The 20,974-nt window shown below is 34.7% G+C and overlaps 1 long non-coding RNA gene across 3 annotated transcripts in view; it reads right to left on the bottom strand.

The window, feature by feature from the left end:
• Window positions 1–753: 753 nt before the first annotated feature.
• The window catches only part of LOC131067863 (uncharacterized), a 30,250-nt gene continuing 10,029 nt past the window's right edge, over window positions 754–20,974 (bottom strand). For 2 of the 3 annotated variants that reach the window (XR_009358639.1, XR_009111882.2), the window contains exon 4: window positions 754–984. This is a non-coding gene — a long non-coding RNA (uncharacterized LOC131067863). The other variant, XR_009111883.2, reaches the window with a different exon arrangement.

Raw genomic sequence — 20,974 nt, 5'->3', positions numbered from 1 at the left:
GCTTTAGCAAATTAAAGAACTTGTCAAAGTAAAGATAAATGGCTCTTTGTATCATTCTCTCAATCCTCTATTGGCTAAGTTTTAACTATTATTTGTTTCTTCTTTGATAGCTTTCCTTCTTATAGTTGCTTTGTTTTAAATAAAACAATATAAATATTTTGCAGCCAATATTATGTATTTCATGGCATATGTAATAGTCCTCGAGACAATGACACACGGCAATATTTTAATAGCATCAAAGGTACAGAAGAGATAAGGTTTGTACCGTTGATTAAATCCAAATCAATGATAGCGCACTCTGAAAGGGAAATCTGCTTTTCAGAAATATCTGTTATGAAATTGATTAGTAGACAGGGAAGCTGGAAAACAGGACCCAGCTGGGGATCATATAAATATTTCCAATGATTCGTCGATATTTTATAAAAACTTTTGGTGACACAAGTGTTTAAACCTCAGTCTTCAACAAAATACTATGGCGTAGTCTATAAGCTTCCACATCAAAAATGTTAAGGTTCGAAATATGTTGAAAAAGCTAATTCAATGTTGAATAAAGCAGCCTATATGTCAAGCAAATGTTATTTAATAAACTATAATTCTAATTATCAAGCTTACGCTGCTCTATACACTGCCAGTCTGGAATTTTATCAAGCACCCAGCATACTAAGATTGCAGAAGCATTTTTTTTTTTTTTCAATAAAAGTGGATTATTCTACTAAACTTTTTTATTAATATGTTTTATTTTTTACATGTTCACAACTTATAAAATAAACTTATAGATTCTGACAGATCAGTTTATGCACCCCACCCAAAACCACATACAAAATACGGTCACAACACATATAATATCAGTTTTGCATAGAGACCATATGACAATTTGCCAAAAAAACCCATCGGATAATTTTCAAATGTAGACTCCATAGCTGCTACCAATGGAAGAAGACAAAATTTTCCAAAGCTATGTGCTAAATCCCATGAGCCAAAAACCTTCTTGCCAAAAAAGAAAGTATCAAAAAACCTTTGGAAAAACACTATTGTATCAAATACCATGAGCTCGAACTCTCCTCTAGACAACGAGCATTAATACTTGAAATGAAAGGGGAAAGCGAGAATAATTATCATCATAAAATTTTACATCAACATTACTCAAAAAAATCATATAACTATTGCTGCAAACCTTCCCATACCCTAGAAGGAATTTCCTCAAAACCCACCTCTCAATGATTAGCATTGCTATCAATGGCTAAATTTGCCAAATAATCCGCAATCTTATTAACTTCTCTGTAACAATAGGATACCAATAAAGATTCAAACAATTCTAATTTTTGTAAAATGGGATCAAGTATATACTGCAAATTCTAACAATTCGATTTCTTTTTCATAACACATTGAATAATCACCATAGAATCACCTTCAATTATTAAGTCCTTAATTCCCAAAGAGATTGCCATATCCAATCCAAAAGACAAAAGCATGAAATTCCGCATAATTGTTAGTTTTAAAACCAATAGCATGACACTTAGCTCGAATAAAATTTGCATTGTGATCATAAATTACCATGCCTACCCCAGTCGGCCCAGGGTTACCACGAGAGGCCCCATCAAAATTTAGTGTAAAGTGCCCCTGTAGAGGAGGTTTCCATCTAGCAGAGCATCTCTTACCTATTGCATCATTTAAAAAAAAAATTGAACCATAAGAGGGTAAAATTGACAGCATCTTCCAAACTCTAGTAACTCTACTATCCGAGTGCGAAAAAGAAGTAAGATTTTCCAAATTCTTATAAATAAATGAAAAAGCAACCTCAGAGATTGAAGACTCAATTTTTAATAAAACCTCAGACACAGGAGACCTTGTTTTTTTAAATATCCTGTTGTTTCTCTCTAGCCAAACATTCCAAATCACAATAGATGGAGATATGATCCAAAGGCATGCATAAGAAGATGATGCAAACATAAAGGGCCAAGATCTGAAATGGGAAATGAGATCCTTACCAATAACAAAGGATATATTTAACTTCTCAAACAATCACTGCCAACATTCATAAGCATAATCACAATGTAGGAACAGGTGTGAAGAAGATTCTAAATTTTTGTTACAAAGGACACAAGGGAAAATAGCAGTAATACCAAGCCTGTCTAGTCTCATACCTGTAAGGACTCTGTCCTGAACTGCCAACCAAGCAAAGGCTCCAGCTTTAGGAAGACAAGTCGAATGCCAAAACAACTTATAAGGCTAAGGTGATAAATATTTAGCAACCATAAGAGAGTTGTAACCATCTTTAACAGTGTACTTACCAGAAATATTCTTTGTCCAAATAAGTTCATCCTCTGAATCGAAATGAAATACAATTCTATCCCCCAAAATCTTCAAAAAATCTAATTTCATGCTTTGATCAACATCTAAGAAATCAATCGACTTCCATCTACCTAGCTTAAGGGGTCCACTAGTCACAATTTCAAAATAATCTACTACAAAAACACCACAAAGGGAGGAAAGAACAGTGATCAGAGAAGACCAATCCCTAATATTCACCAAAGGTGTGTGTCCATTCCATACTTCATCCCAGAATCTGACCTTTCTACCATTATGAATAATCCATGAGAGATGAGGCAAAATAATTGATCTACATTTACAAAGGAAATTCCAAATAGCAGAATCCAAAGGCAAATTTGAGACTTTAAAAATGTACTCTCTCGGTCCATTATTTAAATATTTGGCACATAATATGTGCCCATAAGGAGCTAGGCTTGTCATATAATTTCCAAACCAACTTAGCACCTAAGGCTAAATTTTGATTTTCCAGACTCTGAATTCCTGTTCCCCCAAGTTCCTTAGGCAAACATACCTTATCCCATGCAACTAAAGGGAGTTTCTTCTTGCCATCTTTATTATTATTCCAAAGAAAATCTCTAAGAATATCCTGTAAACTAACAATAGTTGCTTTTGGAGACTTCAAAACACACATGAGATATATGGGAACAACATTTAAAATAGACTTGATGAGAACAATATTACCCGCCAAAGTTAACCATCTATGATTCCATGAGAGAATTCTTATAGAAATGACCGAAATAATCTTATCCCAAAAACCAATCTTATCCTGTTTAACAAAGAAAGGAATCCCAAGGTAAGCACATGGAAGATTTCTAGTCTCAAATCCCCAAAAGGATTGCAACCTATGCTGAACCAGTTGTGATGTATTAAGGAAAAAAATCTTTGATTCCATTCACTTTCTGACCAGAAAATGATGCATAATTTTGTATTATTCCTTTAATCACTTTTGCCTCTACTAACGAAGCATGTCCAAATAATAGAGTATCATTTGCAAAGAGACAATGAGAAATACTTTGGGGAATATTTTGAATCCTTATACCTTTCCAAAGCCCCCCCACTTTAGCAGCCCTAATAGCCCAACTAAAGGTTTCAACTAGGAGAATAAACAAATAGGGAGAAAGGGGATCTCCCTGTCTCAAACCCCTAGAGGAAGTGAAAAAACCACAAGGACAACCATTAATTAAAAGCGAGAATCTTGTAGAAGAATTACATGCACAAATCCATTTGACCCAGGCCTTGGACAAACCTAACTTCTCAAGAACAACACATAAAGCCCCCCACTCTACTCTATCATAAGCCTTCATCATGTCTAGTTTAAGTATCATGGTCGGGGTTCTTTGGGTGGAAATAGAATGCAGCACCTCATGTGCAACAATTGCACCCTTTGTCATCTCCCTTCCGGGAACAAAACCACCTTGCTCCAATGAAATGATCCTAGGTAGAATTTTTGCCAACCTAAGGGAAATTGCCTTCGTAAATATCTTATACAAAGTGTTACATAAAACAATGGGGTAGAAGTTAGCAAAAGTCTTAATATTCTCTTTTTTAGGAATAATTGCAATCATTGTAGTATTAAGTTCTTTTAAAATAGACCTATTTCTCCTCGCTTCCTCGAGAGCCAATAAAACATCATTTACCACAAAATCCCAACATTTCTGAAAAAATAAAGGAGTAAAACCATCTAGTCTCGGAGCTTTATCTGGATTCATGGCAAAGACAACACTCTTAACTTCTTCTAAGGAAAAGGGAGACATCAACATCTTATTGTCTTCCAAAGATACTAAAGGAGGAATATTAGATATAATATCATTGCTAAGATTTTCATTTTCCGAAGATAATAATGACTTAAAAAACCTAACTGCCTCTAAAGCAATTTCCTCTGGCTCTGTCAATAAATTCCCATTCTGACACTGAATACAAGATATTCTATTCTTACATCTTTTAATCTTAGCTGAAGAATGAAAAAATTTTGTGTTCCTGTCACCATCTGAAAGCCATAACTCTCTAGATTTCTATCTCCAATAGATTTCCTCTCTAGCTAACACCTCAAGCTGTAATTTTAGTGACTTCAATTCATCAAAAACTTGTGGCACCATACCATGTTGAAGCACATGAGTATTAAGACACTCAATCATATCTTGAATCCTTTGTTTCTCCTGAAAAATGTTCTTAAAATGTGAGATATTCCATTCCCTAATATTCAATTTCAAATAACTTAACTTCTTATCAATCTGAAACATACGGGACTCAGAACAAAAAGGAGCAAAATTCCACCATTTCATAAGCAGAGGCAAAAAGGAAGAATTCCTAAACCACATGGGCTCAAATTTAAATGGAGACTTAAAAGAAGTCTTATCCTCAATAACTGAAAGGGAAATTGGAAAATGATCAGATCTCGAGACCGGTAGAATAGAGGAAAAGAATTCAAAATCTGAATCAATCCAATTCTCAGATAACAAAAACCGATCTAATCTCTCAGCAATCTGAGAAAAATCCCTTCTCATGTTTGTCCATGTGAAAACTCCATTCTGAGACTTACAATAAAAAAGGCTCATCTCAGAAATGAAATCCCCAAAGTCATCCATAATCCTTTAATTAGGGAAAACACCTCCTCTTTTCTCATCTAAATCAGTGATAGCATTAAAATCGCCCCTGAAGATAATAAAGGAACCATGTTTTAAGGGAGAAGAAATCCTCTTTAATTCACCCCATAACTTACTCTTCCCTTGAATACTTGACGAAGCATAAATGTTAAAAAGCCAGAATTTAACCTTTGAAATCTTGCTTATAACTAAAGCCAACATCCAATTTGTAGTAGATGCCACTAACTGTACCTCAATATTATAATTATTCCAAAGTAGTGCCAAACCTCCTGAAGTGCCACAAGCTAGAGAAGAAAGAAAATTCCACCTTCTCCAAGATGAAAAAACCAAATCAGCAGACTCCTTTGGCAACTTTGTTTCTTGCAACATGGACTTAATTAAGCGTCTCTTGTTAGGGGCATTTAAGCCCCTAACATTCTAAGAAATAATCCTCATTGTCCTCGAGGGGAGGCCGAAGCTCCCCTCGACCCATTAATTGGAGAATTTTTGCTTTCCCCAAAGCAACCTTGCAAATTACGTTTCACAGCCCCTGATCTTGTCACAGGAGGACTAGTCACAAATCTTTTACTCCTCTTTCTTTTTACACTTACTGGAGTTAGGCATGTTTTCTTAGGCCTACCAAGAGAGACCGAATGCCTCCCTTGCCCACCAGCAGGAGAAAGGGACAAAATCTTTTGAATTCCAGCATCAATTTCCATTTGAGTCTTAAGATTATTTTGAGGCCTACCTCTCCTAGGAGAAACCACCGATGGTGAAAAAATCGGAGTTGTTTGGACAATTGGTAAACTCTTGCATGACTTTGGAGAAGCTAGGATAAATGGATTATCTTCAAAACCCAACTCTGTTGTAGCCAAAACCGCAAAAGGATTAACAGATGCAGAAATTGGAAGGGTCGAGTTTATACCCCCCAAATCATTCTCAATCGAACAAACAACTCTACCAGTAATACCCTCATCCATTTGATGTGCATGATTGTTAAAAATATCATTTACTTGCTGAACCAGATTCTCATCTGGCATAATAACAGGGACAACCTCTAATGGATTACTATTCCCTAAGGAAGATTCATTAGCCATATTAATTTCAACATTCAGAGGGGAATTATTAGACACCAAATTCTTAATTTATTGAACTAAAGAAGCATCATTAGGAAAACGTATGGCAAGTACTTGTTTAATAGCTTCCCTATCAACCACTGCAATTTTATCTAAATTCACATTCTTTGAAGAATCGAAAACCTCCTTTTGAGTGCATGAAGACAAGTTGTCGCCCTTACCCTTTGTGTGATTATTTGGCATCTTAGGGCAATCTATCATCAATGGATGATCTATTCCATTCATCGACGGATTACCATCCACTATACCTTCATTATTAGAAAATGTCTTCAATAAAGACGAAAGTGAGACCGAACCCGAAATGTGAACATTGGATTTCCCAGAACTACAATACATTGAATTATTTTCAAGATTAATGTGACCTGTTTCTACCAATTTATGCGAAGAGACATTTCCACATCCTTCAACCGAAGGTCCCGCCGACAAACTATCTTTATTAAGGGATTTAGGGACAGAGCCAACAACCTGTTGGTTTTTCTTAAAATCCATAAGTAACAGAGCATCCAAAAGTAAAGGAGACTTAAGAAGCTCCGTATCTAATTTCTTAATTGATTGGTGCCAAATACCATCATGAGACTTGATATTACAAGTACTAGGGCAAACGTTGTTACGGGTTAATAAGAACACAAATTTTTACCAGAACCTCCCCATCCACAAAGTCCATTTTAGATGTTAAAAAAGTTCCAATAGTATTTCCAATTTTTTCAAGAACATCTGGATCCATAAATTCAAAAGGAATTTTAGGTAAACCAAACCAGAAAGGAATAAGTTTCGAACTAAACCAAGAAGGAACAAAAAAAGGTTTCCAAGCCGCAATTGAAATTAAATGTTTTCCAAACCAATGATGCGAAATTTTTAATACCTCATCTCTGAAAGGAGGAGAACCAAAGACAATAATAAAAGCATTTAACACGGACTGCTAGTAATATTAAAGTGGCATAGAGCGATACAAAGTTACTCCACGCAATTAAAACCAACATTGCCTTTGTAAAGCAATGCTAGGCATATAACTGGAATAGCGACTATATTTAACCAGCATGGCGAAAGGATCTTGCTAATCTTAGTAAAGATTTACAAAGGCCAAAGGAAAATAGTGCAGCATCCACGAGTTTGCTGAAATATAGTAATAAATTGCAAGTTAAAATTTTAATAAACAATTGTGCAATTGTATAGAGAGTTAGGTGCATACACCCACAAGCAAACATTAGGCTCGGAATCCAACAAGGCGTGCATTATTTTAAATGGATTACGCAAAGCAAGTAATAAAAGCGTATGAGAAACAAAGTTGCGAAAGAGAAGAAATGGCTGCCACTCTGGAAGGATGCACAGGCCAAGAAGAAATATGGCATCATGTTAACATATAGCATAGTGAATGATCCCTGTCTAGCTACGTCCCCAAAATGAGAAACAGAAATCGTAATGGCAAGATTACAGAAATCAAATATTGGTTGCATATTAGAAATAGCCAGCCTTAAATGTCACACTCTAAGCAACATATTGAGTCTTCTATAAGTATATAAGTATAAGTTGTGTGTATAATTTAAGCAGTTTCATGAGAGATGATATATATAATATATTATATTTTTTTATAATAATTGTCTTAAGATCTATAATTTAAGTAGTATATATAATACTTCTAATTTTATGAAAATGTCAATAGATTATTTTTTATTTTTTATTTTTTATAAGAAAATCAAAATAAACTTTCCCAAAGGAGAAATGCATTAAAAAAATGGGAGAGATTTTGTTCATATATGCAGACTTCTTCACAAAATTAGAAATAGCTTACCTATGTCTTCATTTAAGTGTTCTCTGCTTTAAGTAGGTGGAGTGTTTCCAAACAAATGTTTAATTAAGAGAAGCATAATTTGAAATGTTTCTAGTAAATTTTAACTATACAAATTGTTATTGATATTATTAATACAAAACTAATATGCCTTCTTAAAATTAAACAGAAAAATTAAATATTCATGATACTACCAGTTCCACAAATAATTTTTAGATAAATAAAAAATGACTCCTAACCAAAATAAACTAAGCAATTATATAGAAACCTGCAACTGAAAATACAACAAAAATTGCCCATCGCATTTCTGGTAACACAGCTATATAGCAAACAAAGAATGCACTTTCTGTCGGATTAAACGTTGCATTTCAAACGGTTGATCTTATGGACTATTTGTTACTGAAGATCTAAGTGTAGATGTTGATTTAGAAGCTCATCGAATCCTAAAGATTTTACAGAAAACAGGGTGTTGGAGTAACCACAGAACCTCCGAGAGATAATCTTGTATGCTAACCACAACTTGGACATACCTGTGTATATCAGAAATCTATAATGCTGTATCATTTCCAACATTTGTAGCCACATACAGCTGGGCGCAAGCTTTAAAATGCTGACTTGACTTCCGAAGCTAGACTGGTCTTAAGAATGCCAGCATGGAAACTTAGATCATAAGCAAGGAATGAAATAATGGTAGTGCAGTCATAAACAAAATTAGCATCAGGTTGCATGTAGTGAATAAATAAGAATGATCACCTAATAGATAACAGTACACATGAAAGTGTAGCAAGCTATTAGCAAGTCGGCACAGTGATAACAAGCATAACGCAACAGTCAGATGTCGATCCAGCGAAGCTCATATCATGATAGCATTAAAAATGAGAAGCCTCTTAATGGAAAGTTTATCTGTGAGAGTATTGCACACCAATCCAACCAACACAAAGCAGGAATAATGGCGTAGGACTTTGAGTTGTCATTATGCTATGTACGACATACCATTTAGAACTTGTCGCAATCAAGATGGTGCATGCGACGCTTAACTCAGTTGAATGGTTTAGAAGTGTTAAATATTCAGAGTTGACTGATATTTTCTAGGCTTAATATATTGTTTAAGGTGTGTGGTCATATATAAAAATACATTTCTAAGCTTAAAAATGTTAAACACTTAGAATTGACTGACATTCTTTAGACTTAATATGTTGCTTAATGTGTGTGATTTAAGACTGACTGACTTCAATCACAAAATTGACTGACATTCTTTAGACTTAATATATTGCTTAATGTATGTGATTTAAGACTGACTGACTTCAATCACACACTAAACAACATCAAGGAGATGGTGCTTTCAATACAGGATATTGTTCAGGCTATATGGCTAGAGAAGTCAATATAAGATGTATTGAGTAGAATATATTCAACGAATCTATGTGTTGTTCAATATTCTAAAGGCAGCATAAGCAAATAATATAATTTCAGATTGCATCTACTCAGACGGTTCGAAATAAATAAAACCAATGGTTGCTGCAATAGAGAAATGAACATACAATTATGTCTGTAAAAAGGGTTTGCCATTGGTACAGGTGATAGAAGATTGTCAAAGCAGAGTCCGGATCGTCCGAAGGAAATGCTACTAATGTATCTGTTTCATGTTAGTGAAAACGGTGCAGCATTGTTCAGAAGTAGTTCAAGGAAAACGAAGTAAATGAACGGCCTAATTAAATGAAGTTCTCTGTAGGTTTATGGGCCTAAAGTAAAATAAATTGAAGTAATTTTATAATAAAATCAAGTCCAGGGCTGGCACAACCAAAGATTTAAGTCATTTCCATTAACCAGCAAAGACTCATAGTTTTGTCATTTAATCAAGGGATTCAAGGGATTTATTAGATTCATGAGTAAAACTAAAATCCTTTTTTTTTGAGTTGTCATGATTTTATTTAATATCATTTAGCAAAGAAAAAGTTAGGCTAACAACCTTTATCAAGCTCGGTAAAAGATTACATAAAGGTAACATCAAAGTTCTTATGGGAAATTTCAAGTAAAAATAAATAAGAATTTAAAATGTTCAGATTTAGAGATCTAGGATTCATGTATTGTTTAGTTACTTTTCAAATTAAGTAAATAATTGATTTATTGAAAAAGATTAGAATGATGACATGCAAAGTAGTTGCAATCTTTATAGCACTTGGTGAAAAATTAACCAAGGAAGATGTAAGTTCCAAAGTAGATGCTACTTTTTGTATAAGATTGGCTGGGAGCCTCTATATTTCACAACTACTAGACCCAATATTATGTATGCTATGTGTCTCCTGTCTTTGTTCATGGAAGATTCACATGAGTCTCATTGGTATGCTCCTAAAAATAATTTCAAGTATGTGAGTGGTACACAAAATCTTGGCAATCATTATTCTCCCACTGAAAAGTTTGACCTAATTGTTTACATAGATTCTAATTGGGATGGTTTAGCGAATGATAGAAAACCTATGTATTTGGTTATGTTTTCTCCCTTGATTCTACAACTATACTTAGAGTAGTAGGCAACAATGGCTCTTTCTTTAGCAAAAGCATAATACATTGCAGTAGCAACAAGAAGTTGTCAAGAAAAATTGGTTAATCGGATATTGAGTGATCTACATTTGGTTTAAGAACATCCAACTTGCCATTTACTATGATAACACTAACACTACTATTTCCATGACAAAGGATCATGTATTCCGTACTAGAATGAAATACATAGATATCTAATATCATTACATTCATAATTTGGTTCAAGATGAACAAGTGGAATTGCAATTTTGTCCTTCATTTGAAAAAGATGCTAATATCTTCACCAAAACTCTTTTTATCCCTTATTTTGTAGCCTTCAACACTAGTTAAAATTCACCTCTATTGATCATTAGGGGAAGAGAAGATGCATGTTGAACGGCAATAGTTTTTTTTTCTTTTAGCTTTAAATTTTAATTTTTGTTTATACATAATAAAGACTGAACGTGTATGTCATATAATTAGCTTTAAGAAATACCCATGCACTATGTTTTATTCTTTTATTTATTTTTTATCTTATCTGTTCATGTGTAGCAGATTTGTAGTCTATATAAAATAGTTTATTAGTATTGTGTAAATTAGTTGATGCACAAATAACTTCATACGAATAATTCTTCTTTACATATTCGCATAGCAACACCTAGAACACATGGGGATGCACAACCAGTACAAAACCTCCCACCAGAGCACAACAAAAATCCAGCAGGACAAATAGAGAGCCAACAACTAAACTAAAACCAACAAACAAAGCAAAACCAGAACTACCAAAACACTAAACAACCACGACCAGAGACTCTCTGAACTTTCTATTTTTCGCCCTTCTCCTTTCCATCTCATTGTGGAAAGCCAGAAAGGAAGCATTGTACTTGCTAGCCACATTCTTGCAAACAAAGTTGACCTCCTAAATTTGCTTTTTAAGGACCTCCTTATCTTATCTTTGTTGATCGCTTAATTTCTTAAGCAATGATTTATTTTCATTCTAGAGTTTTTTAACAGCTCTTCAGTATACTGTTAGTGCTTTTATAATCATCATAATCTTTCAACGGATTCCACTTATGCTTTCATTGTCATTACCAGTACATAGAACATGGTTAGAAGAGCTGGAAGAAAGCCCAAATGCTGAGGATGGAGAGCGATAGGTATGAAAGGAGGAGAGGCCACAATACCAATGTTGTACTGTTTGTCATCGGATTAAGTCAGAAAGGCATCCAATAAAACAAAAACATCATGCGCCATTATAAGCAACAAAATAGGTGGTGCCATGATCGATGAGGCACAAATGTTTTGCCAACTACCATTAATGGCCAATAAGAGATAGACTATACGAATAATAGAGATCACAAGAAAAAGGCACCATGATAATTAAGAGATTGATAAAATAAAAGAACTTAGCGAAAGCAAGCCCTGAATTCCAGAGTTCTTAACAGGCTTGTGGAGCAATAAGTAAGAGATCATCTGGCTCCAAATAAATAGATGATAGCAAGCATCTCAGTTGAACACCAATTCAAAACCTGTATGAAATTCTATATTAAATTTCGAACAAAAATGATAATATTCAAAATAGTAGGGGAATCCAACTAAAGGAAGGTGGTGTACAAACCACCAAAGCATCTCTAACACCAAGAAAAATAGCTAACAGAATGCCTATCTAGCTCCAAAAGGTGCTAGAAAACACCGCAAATCCAGGCTTGAATTCCAAAAGAATTTCCCGCAAACTCAAGTTGTCTTCCACCGAAGTTTGAAAACGCAAAAAACAACCAAGTAAAACTCCCATGGAAATGTGCTTAGAAACCCGAGAAAAGCAAATGAAATGGCACAATAAAGGGAACGTGAGATTTAAGCGAGTTCAAAAAAATTAAGAAGCCAAGACAGAAAATTAAGTTGAAGCAACTTCTCTTTCCTTGTACCCTTCAGGGATTTTTTATGCAATCGTTTTAGCGTTAAAGAATAGAAACCTTCCTTAAGGTTAGAGTCGCCAATCAATCATCTAACAGATCTCTTTCTATTTATATGCAGCCATAGAAATGGCTGCATAGCCAGTTCCCCAAAATGAAGCCTCTTTTGTCCATTTATAATGATGCTAGATTCTCCCTCCACAATAAGATTATCTATTTAATTTTTAGTATCTAATTGTAAGAGTCGTGACTAGCCCTTCGGTTTCTCCAATAAGATGTTAGTGAAGGGATGCTGAGGCTAAACAAAAGTTTTTTTCTTAAACATATATAAGCTATCTTTAGACACGGATATAAACTATTTTTTGAAGTGTTAAAAAAATTTAATTTAATCCATCTTAAAAGAGAAGTCTTTCAATTATTTGTTTCTTTTATTTCAATTTTTTCTCATATATAGAATTCCATACTAATTATTACCAAAAACAAAGTAGGTACAATATATAGTGTATCACACAAGCTCACTAATTAGAATTCACTCAAAACCCATCTAGCACATGTCTTCAAAAATAACTTAAAGTAAAAATAATAACCTTCAGTATAGTATAGAGGATCATGGCAATAAATATAGATAAAATATAAAATTCTGTGCTAATGGTTGAAGGGCATAAAATTATTTTAACAAAAAAATAATAATAAAATAGTAAAAGATCCAATTGTTTAACAAAGTTAGAACAAGCAGCTCAACAAGTATAACTAAATTGCACATTATCTCCTTTTGTTATTTAATAATGTATGAAACATGGTCTTTGAGGTATTAATAAAGAAAATAATATAAACACAATGTAACATGTATACAAAATTAGTTGGTCAATTACCCACAAATCTTAAAAATACAATTGAAGCAAGAATTATAATTTGATAGAAAGAAAGAAAAAATAGTGGACATAAAGTTTTCACAATTAATGATATATTAATCTTGAGTGTTTCCGGATTAGATTGTGTATGAGTTTTTTTCATCAACGTTTGGGATCACACTTCGTGATCTTCTCATTTCTGCATGCTCTCTATTTGTCATCCTGATGATGGATCACAGAGTGTGATCGGAAACGTTGATGAAAAAAACTCATACACAATCTAATGTAGAAGCACTCAAGATTAAAAGAAAAAATAGTTAAGATTCCAGTGACACAATGAAATTTGTCAATCTCTACATTCTATTATTTGATCTATGCACTAACACAGATACCCACCTTTAAACTATAGCATGCCAACAAGCTGCCATACCTTGATTAGCCAAAGTAGTTGTCACAAAGCAGTGGATCAATTGTTGATTATATTAATATTGTGAAAAAATATTAAAATTTCAAAACTAATTATTATTAATCAACATTTAAATAATTATCACTAATCAACATGTGAATATAAAAAAAACGTGTAAGACGAAGATTACTATGTTAAGACCAATTCAGCAACATATTTGAATCATAGATGAATATGAATAAACAAGATTTAAATGGCGAAAGGTAAAAAATTTACCACTACAGTTTTTATCTATTTGACTTTGGTGTTGACATATCACTTGAAAGCAAAACCTAATGATGCGTATTCAAATATGGGAATTAAACATTATAATCAATAAACTCCAAACAAAGAGAATATAGCTAGGAAGCATGAAATTGTGTCAAGGGGACGCAAACGACTATGAAATGCAAGAAAACGCTAAGAGATTCATATGCCAAACAAAGATTTCCAAATAGATTATAAAAATAGCTAAGGCTACAAGTAAACACTCCTATTACCAAAATCAAGAATGGAAGACCACAGGTAACTTATAGATACGCAAAACTGACGAGACCAGGCATCAAAAGTCAGTAGTCCTGAATCCAAAATGGATTTGACATGTTGAGGTATCAACAGGCTCCATCATTATATCATGGACATTTCGAAGCGGAGAGAGGATGAGAATTATCAAAGCTGGTCGTAAAGACCTACTGAGAATAATTAGTACGAACATCCAATGAGATCCTCAGGGTCCGGTACACCGTGCAGTACCTTGGAAGGAGAAGGTTCAATCACAAGAAGAGAAGAAGTTGATGGGGTTTCAGGGATTCTGCACGTGCTTTGATTGACATTACCATCTCATAGACCATGCTTTGAAGGGGTTTCAGGGATTGCAAACGGCCTTAGAGAAGGAGAGGCCTCAATATCAATAGGGTATTTGTTTGCCATCGGATTAGGTCAGAAAAGCACCTGATAAAACCAAAGCATCATGGGCCATAATAAACAACAGAATAGGTGGTGCCACGACAGAAGAAACACCAGAGCTTTCACCAGCTACCGTCAATGGCCAAGTAGAGATAGACTATATGAATAATAAAGATCACAAGAAAAAGGTGCCATAATAATTGAGAGAATTAAAATGTGAGAAAATAGAAGAACTAAGCGGAAGCAAACCCTGGATTCCAGAGTTTTAAACAGGATTGTGGAGCAATAAGTAACAGACCATCTGGCTCCATGTAAACAGTTGATAAAAGACATCTCAGTCGAACACCAATTCGAAAACTCTATGAAACTTTCGTAATGAAATTCCAACGGAAATGATAATATTCAAAACAGAAGGGGAATCCGCCCACAGGGAGAGGGTGTATGCCGTGTATGTATCGCTCCAAGGCATCTCAAACACCAAGAAAAACACCTTAAAGAACGCCTATGTATAGCTCCAGAAAGTGCCAAAAAGCAACGCAAATCCAAGCTTGACTTCCAAAAGAATTTCCTGCAAACTCAAGCTGTTTGCCACTGTACTTTGGAAATGTTGAAAAGACCAAGGTAAACCTCCTATGGAAGAGCGCTAGAAAAGACCAAGGTTAAACTTGCCCAAAGAAAAAAGAAAAAAAAATTGCAACAAGTCCATAGAAAATTAAGTTAAATACAGTTAAAGGTACATCCTGTATACCTTTCTTGACTTTATCTCTTCAGTGATTTTAAAGAAATTATATAAATTTTCATTATCATATATGCTACTACTTTTAAGCATTAAGCAATAGAAACCTTCCTTGAGGTTAGAGTCACCAACCAATCAACAAACGGATATCTCTTTCTTTTGTGTTAACAAAGTGGACATTCCTTTCAAAATGAATCCTCTTATTTCGTTTATTTAAAGTCTTCCTTAATAGTATGATTATTAATTTAATAATGTTTAATATCTAATTTAAGAGTCATAAGTAGTCCTTTGGCTGTTCCAACATTCTTGATATTCATATTAGTAAAGTGATTGCTAACATCCTTCACATTTTAAAGATGATTTATAATAAGAACTTTTTTATTCAATAAAGTTGGGCTTTTTCTAAAAGTTCTATCAAAATATAGATTAATCTATTTTTGAAAGAAGAGATTTTTTATTACATGTTTTTTCCTTTCTTTTCAAAAATCACATTATAGAATCTTCTTATATCGAACAAGTTCTTAAGAATACTTGTTTCCATGGGATTAGCTTATTTAACTTTTGCCACTTTTTAGAGAGTAAATTTCTAAGAGTAAACCATAACCACCTTCTCCCAAATTTACTTTCTAATCTATTCCTTATCATTGAAGATAATGTTATTTCATTTTAACCAGATTTCCCATCCAATCATACTTAGAGTTAAGCACAATGGGACCTAAAGAGTGTTTAATTTAACTAGGAAAAGCCAAGATTCAAGAATTATATATGAAAGATCGTTCAAGCAACTAATTCATATAAAATTTACCTAAGAAAAAAATTGAGATAAAATTAGCTGATCACTATCATCTTCCATTACTAGGCATGGAGGCATCTAAAAAGACTAGAAAAGCCTCTTTTTTCTTTAAGTTGTTATTCAATAAGAATCCTAGAACAACAAATGAACCATAATAATAATTTGGCCATATGCCAAGCTTTAAAATTTAGGATTATACCCCAAGAAAAAGTACACCAAATATTCAATTTGGAATAATCCAACTTACCATATCCTACTCGAATAGGGTAGATCGCAAGTTCCAACAAAGCCAACTAAAAGAATCTTTATCATTTCTCTACACTTCTCTAAATCTAAGTAGTGAAGAATAAGGTCTAGTAAGAATATTTCTCATAATCTCTAAGGTATCTCCAAAGAGATTACTAGCACCTAGATCATCTAGGAAGACATGTGTTAGTTTTTTATTAAGGGTCAAACAAGTTTTGAGGAGACCCAAAACCCCTTACAACAAGTTTTGAAGGGACCTGGAACCCAAAGCAGAATGCTACCAAAAGATACAACATAAACAACCAATAGCCCAACCCTAGCCTAACATCAAAGATTAAACATTGAAGAACTAGCTAAAATGAAAGGCTGAATCCATACAGTAGAAAACTTAGACAAACAGGAACATAGGGTTTTTCCAGGCTCCCTCAACCTTAATAATGGGCTTTAGCAAGGCTCCCATGACCTTAACCTTGAGAATGAACAACATTGAATTCACCTTACCCTTCAAGATCTCCACCTCAATAGGAGAGAAAGAAAAATTATCAATAAAAAGACCAGCCTTAGTTCCCTTAGACCAAGAAACAAGTCACCATCAGGCCCCCAACAACACCTCCCAACGTCTCCCGCATCATCCAACTCCACCTCAATAGAAGATAGGTCATCTCCAACACCATCCATCTCCACCTCAATAGAAGATAGGGCCACCTCTATAGGAAAAATGGAAGAAACCCCAAGATGTTGAGATAGAAGCATGAAGACCAAAACCATAGAAACAAGGAGGAAAACTACAGTAGGACCAACAAAATAGAGACAATCATTACAACCCACAGGAAAGGCACATCAAACAACACCAAGGGGATAAAAACACTGAACCATCCCCTCAAAGTAAGCAACATGAAACATAGAGTGAAGACATTTAAGATAGGCAAGAAAGGACTACACCCTCCAAGAACAAAGCAACAACTTTGGGAACCATGAAATGGGGGGCACTCCAAAAAACAAAAAAAAAATCTCCCAAAAAGCACAACAAAATAGACCCCAAAGAACTATCTCCATAGAAGCACTAGGCCCATAACCCAGAAAAAAAAAGCATACCTACACAGGGCCCAGAGAAGCCACAAAGGGACAAAGCCCTAACAAGGCTTCCATAGAATGAGAGGGCTAAAGAAATACAAGCAACCCCCATCAAAAGCATTAGCCCCCACAAAGAAAAAAAACTAAAACAAAGCCCATACCAAAGAAAGGGCCACACAAAGATGATACCTTCAAAGATTCGATTCGAATAAAGGTTGCAACACTCCCCCAAATCTCCAAAGAAAAAAAAGCACCTGGTGAAAATAGTGCGCATAAAGCACTAGCTAGGCCAAGGCATCAAAACACATAAGACACACCAGTCAATAAGAGACCTGTAAGAAAAGTAGCTCAAAACGAGCAACATTTGCCACCAATCGCTCCCAAGAACATGAGCATAAAAAACAGGGGACAACACACTCCAACAAGAAGAACCCCATGGCAAGAAACCTACAAAGCCGAAGGGAGAAGCAATGCAAGCCCCCCCAAATAAGGTACAAAACATGTCCGATCATAAACAAGAAAGCAACCAACACAAGCCACCAAAAGATATGATTAAAAGCACTTCTGGTCAAGGAAGAGAAACCACACACCCCTAGGCCATTGGCCTCATCATCCTCATCCCCCTCTCCTAATTCCTTATCTTCCTCCATCGAAACCATAGCTCTACTCCTACTCCCACTCCCATGCCCCATCATTGTTATATTGTCTTGTTCGGAAGACATGTCTTAAGAAGTTTATGTTTATATAGTATTTGTATTTTTTTATTTTTTGAATGCAAATGGTATAAAGACATACAAAATGAACTAATGTGCACTACATCATAATGGAATCACTACCTAAGATTAATCAATCAATACACTATAAGAAATCCCATTGTCAAATGTGAATAAATGAATTATTCATGATGTAGTGTATGTATGTATGTATGTATGAATGAAATCATTGTGTCCCTAAAGATCAAAATTATATTTAAACTTTAGATATTGAATGCTTCTTATTTTTATTTTTACTCTTTTAACTATTTTTTAATAATATCCTAAGGTGCATATCCAATCCCTTTATGTCCAAGTTGTTTTCTTATTACTCAACAAGGTGATGACATTCTTGTAATGTTCTAGTCCTTTCTTTGTAACCAACTTTTTGCATTATTTTATATCCATGACCATATAGCTATTCAAGTGCTAGATGAGAAGAAGAATCATCAATGGATGTAATATACTTATAATTATTGTCACACTCAAGATGATTTGGATTTCTTTCTATATACGTATTTTCTTAGGTGACAAATACTTGTATGTTCTATGGATCCATATAATAGTGAATGAGTATTGAAATCTTTAGGATTAGCCTAATTGTCTCATATACACCAAACTGTAAAATTTAATATACCCCAATTGTTACTAGTTATATAAATATCATTTTGTGGGAGATTTGAACCTCTTTGTGCTTTAATTTTTCTATTTTGAATATTTTTTTTGGTTGCCTTTTTTGTTAAAATAATTTGTAAGCCCTCCAACCATTTGAAAATGATAATATTGATGATTATCTACATGTAAATCAAATATTTTTTGCTTTTTATGTAAAAATTAAAATTCTTGTGAATTGTAGAAGGCAACATTCTCATAGAATACATTCAAGTATGCCCTAATAACATATTACACAAGGAGTGTCTTCTCTCATGAATTAGAATGGTGGGTTAGCGGTAAGTGGTTCAACTATGAATAATAGTTCCCATAAAATGTCTACCAATATTATTAAATCATTTTATAGTAACATGAAAATTATAAATGCACATATCCACATTCAAATATTTTAAACAATCCCTACTTATATATAATTAAACTAGATCCATTATCAACAAAGAAATTTTTTACCATTTGTGACCTAGCATATGATGATACCATCCACTTGCGATAATAAATGAAGAACAATCATGATTTGATTAAGTTGTTGGGGAAATGGTTTCCTTTAGATTTCCCTATTCGAAGATCTAGAAACTTCCCTTGTGCCTGGATTTGTTGTCTTCTTGTGTGGCCCCTATCCTGCTTTTGTTTGGAGACTTGTCTGGTGTGGCCCATTTCCTACTTTTGTTTGGTGACCCGGACCATTATGGGTGGGGACAAGAATAGGCAAAAACCGCCCACTTTTGATAAATGGAAGAAAATAAGGAGGTGTGGTAGGAAAGTGTTGATGGGGGGATGGTTCCCTTCTTGGAAAGACTCCATGGCCCTTTTCCTCTGCTCACAGAAATGTTTATCGATGAGTGGAAGGAGGGGGTTTTGAGGGCTTATGGTGCTGAATTTCAGGTGGATGAAACCCTAGTGGCTACGGTTACAGGTTTGGCTCTGAATGGTAGAAGGTTTCACAGAGACAAAAACTGGGGAGGAAGACATGGCGAATTTTTTTGATAAAGATAACGAGCATTCAAGCTAATAAAATGGTTGATGGTGGCTACAACAGAAAGGATCTAATGGCTCCCTGGGCGGATATGGCTGAATTCATCATGAGGTACATTACGCTTGATGGCAGATATGCCAGTATCTTTTATTATCATTTTACCATCTTGAATCACTTTAGGCATGGCAAAGTTATTTCAATTCCTTTCTATCTGATTTCTTCTTTGGAGAATAGTCTTGAAAAACATGCTGAGAATCCGAATAATCCAGTCCTCCATGAAGGGATTATTGTGCTCATTATGGAGTACGCCAAAGCCCATGAAGTTGTGCCCTCTCTCTCTAAGAAAGGCCAAATCCCTAATACTAATGTTCAAGATGTCTCTGATTTGGATATGGAGATGGAGGATAGTGGGAGTGCTAAACCTCTTGTTGACCCTGATTATAAGCCGACTGAAGAGGGTGAGATGTTGGTCACTCCTGGAACCCATAGTAGTAAGAACCCTCCCAGATGGGCTGCAAGTAAATATAAATCAACCAGCAAGATGATATCTAAATTTGAGCCTTATTCCAAAAAGAAGAAGTTGGTTGCTAAAGACTATGGTCCCAAGACCTTGGACCAGGAAATCAAATTGGACATTCATCTTAATGTCCTGAAGGAGAAGTAGGGGACTCTACCTAAAGATGTGGATAGTGGTTTACAGAAGGAAAGTACTCTGATGAATCTGGTGATGGAAGCGACTAGAAGCCAGGTGAACTGTTGGAAGTGGGTGGGGAAGGAGATTGATACCCTCAAAGAGGGGATTAAGGAGATAATTGATATCTTCATTGATTCACCTGAGCCTAACAAAATGGAGAGCTCATGATCATGACCCATAAGCTTTCCCATGTTGTGGAGGTTATGAAATGTAATCATGAGCAAATAATTTAGAAGGTTGAGCAGTCTATGGAGAAGATCAAGAATAACCTTAAGAATTTGGTTGACATGAGCAAGGAGCCCATGAATAATAGTATGGAGGGGCTGGAAAAGATCAATGCCATGATGGCGGAGTACAGATCTAATCCTATTGACAGTGATACTAATGAGAGTAACAGAAAGAAAGATATGGGCGATGAAGACTCTCCTGTGGGTGGCAATAGAAACTACAGTTTATTATGGAGGATTTGGAGGAAATCAACAAGGTTACCATCCAGAAGAACAAGGAGCTGGTGCACTCGCTTAATTGAGTGTTTGCCTATGTTTTGTTTTGTTTCTTGTTGTT

This window comes from Cryptomeria japonica, chromosome 8 (genome assembly GCF_030272615.1).
Source record: "Cryptomeria japonica chromosome 8, Sugi_1.0, whole genome shotgun sequence".
Lineage (NCBI taxonomy): Eukaryota > Viridiplantae > Streptophyta > Pinopsida > Cupressales > Cupressaceae > Cryptomeria > Cryptomeria japonica.
The sequence above is the reverse complement of the archived record's forward strand: the minus strand, read 5'-3'. Positions and strand labels throughout refer to the sequence as shown.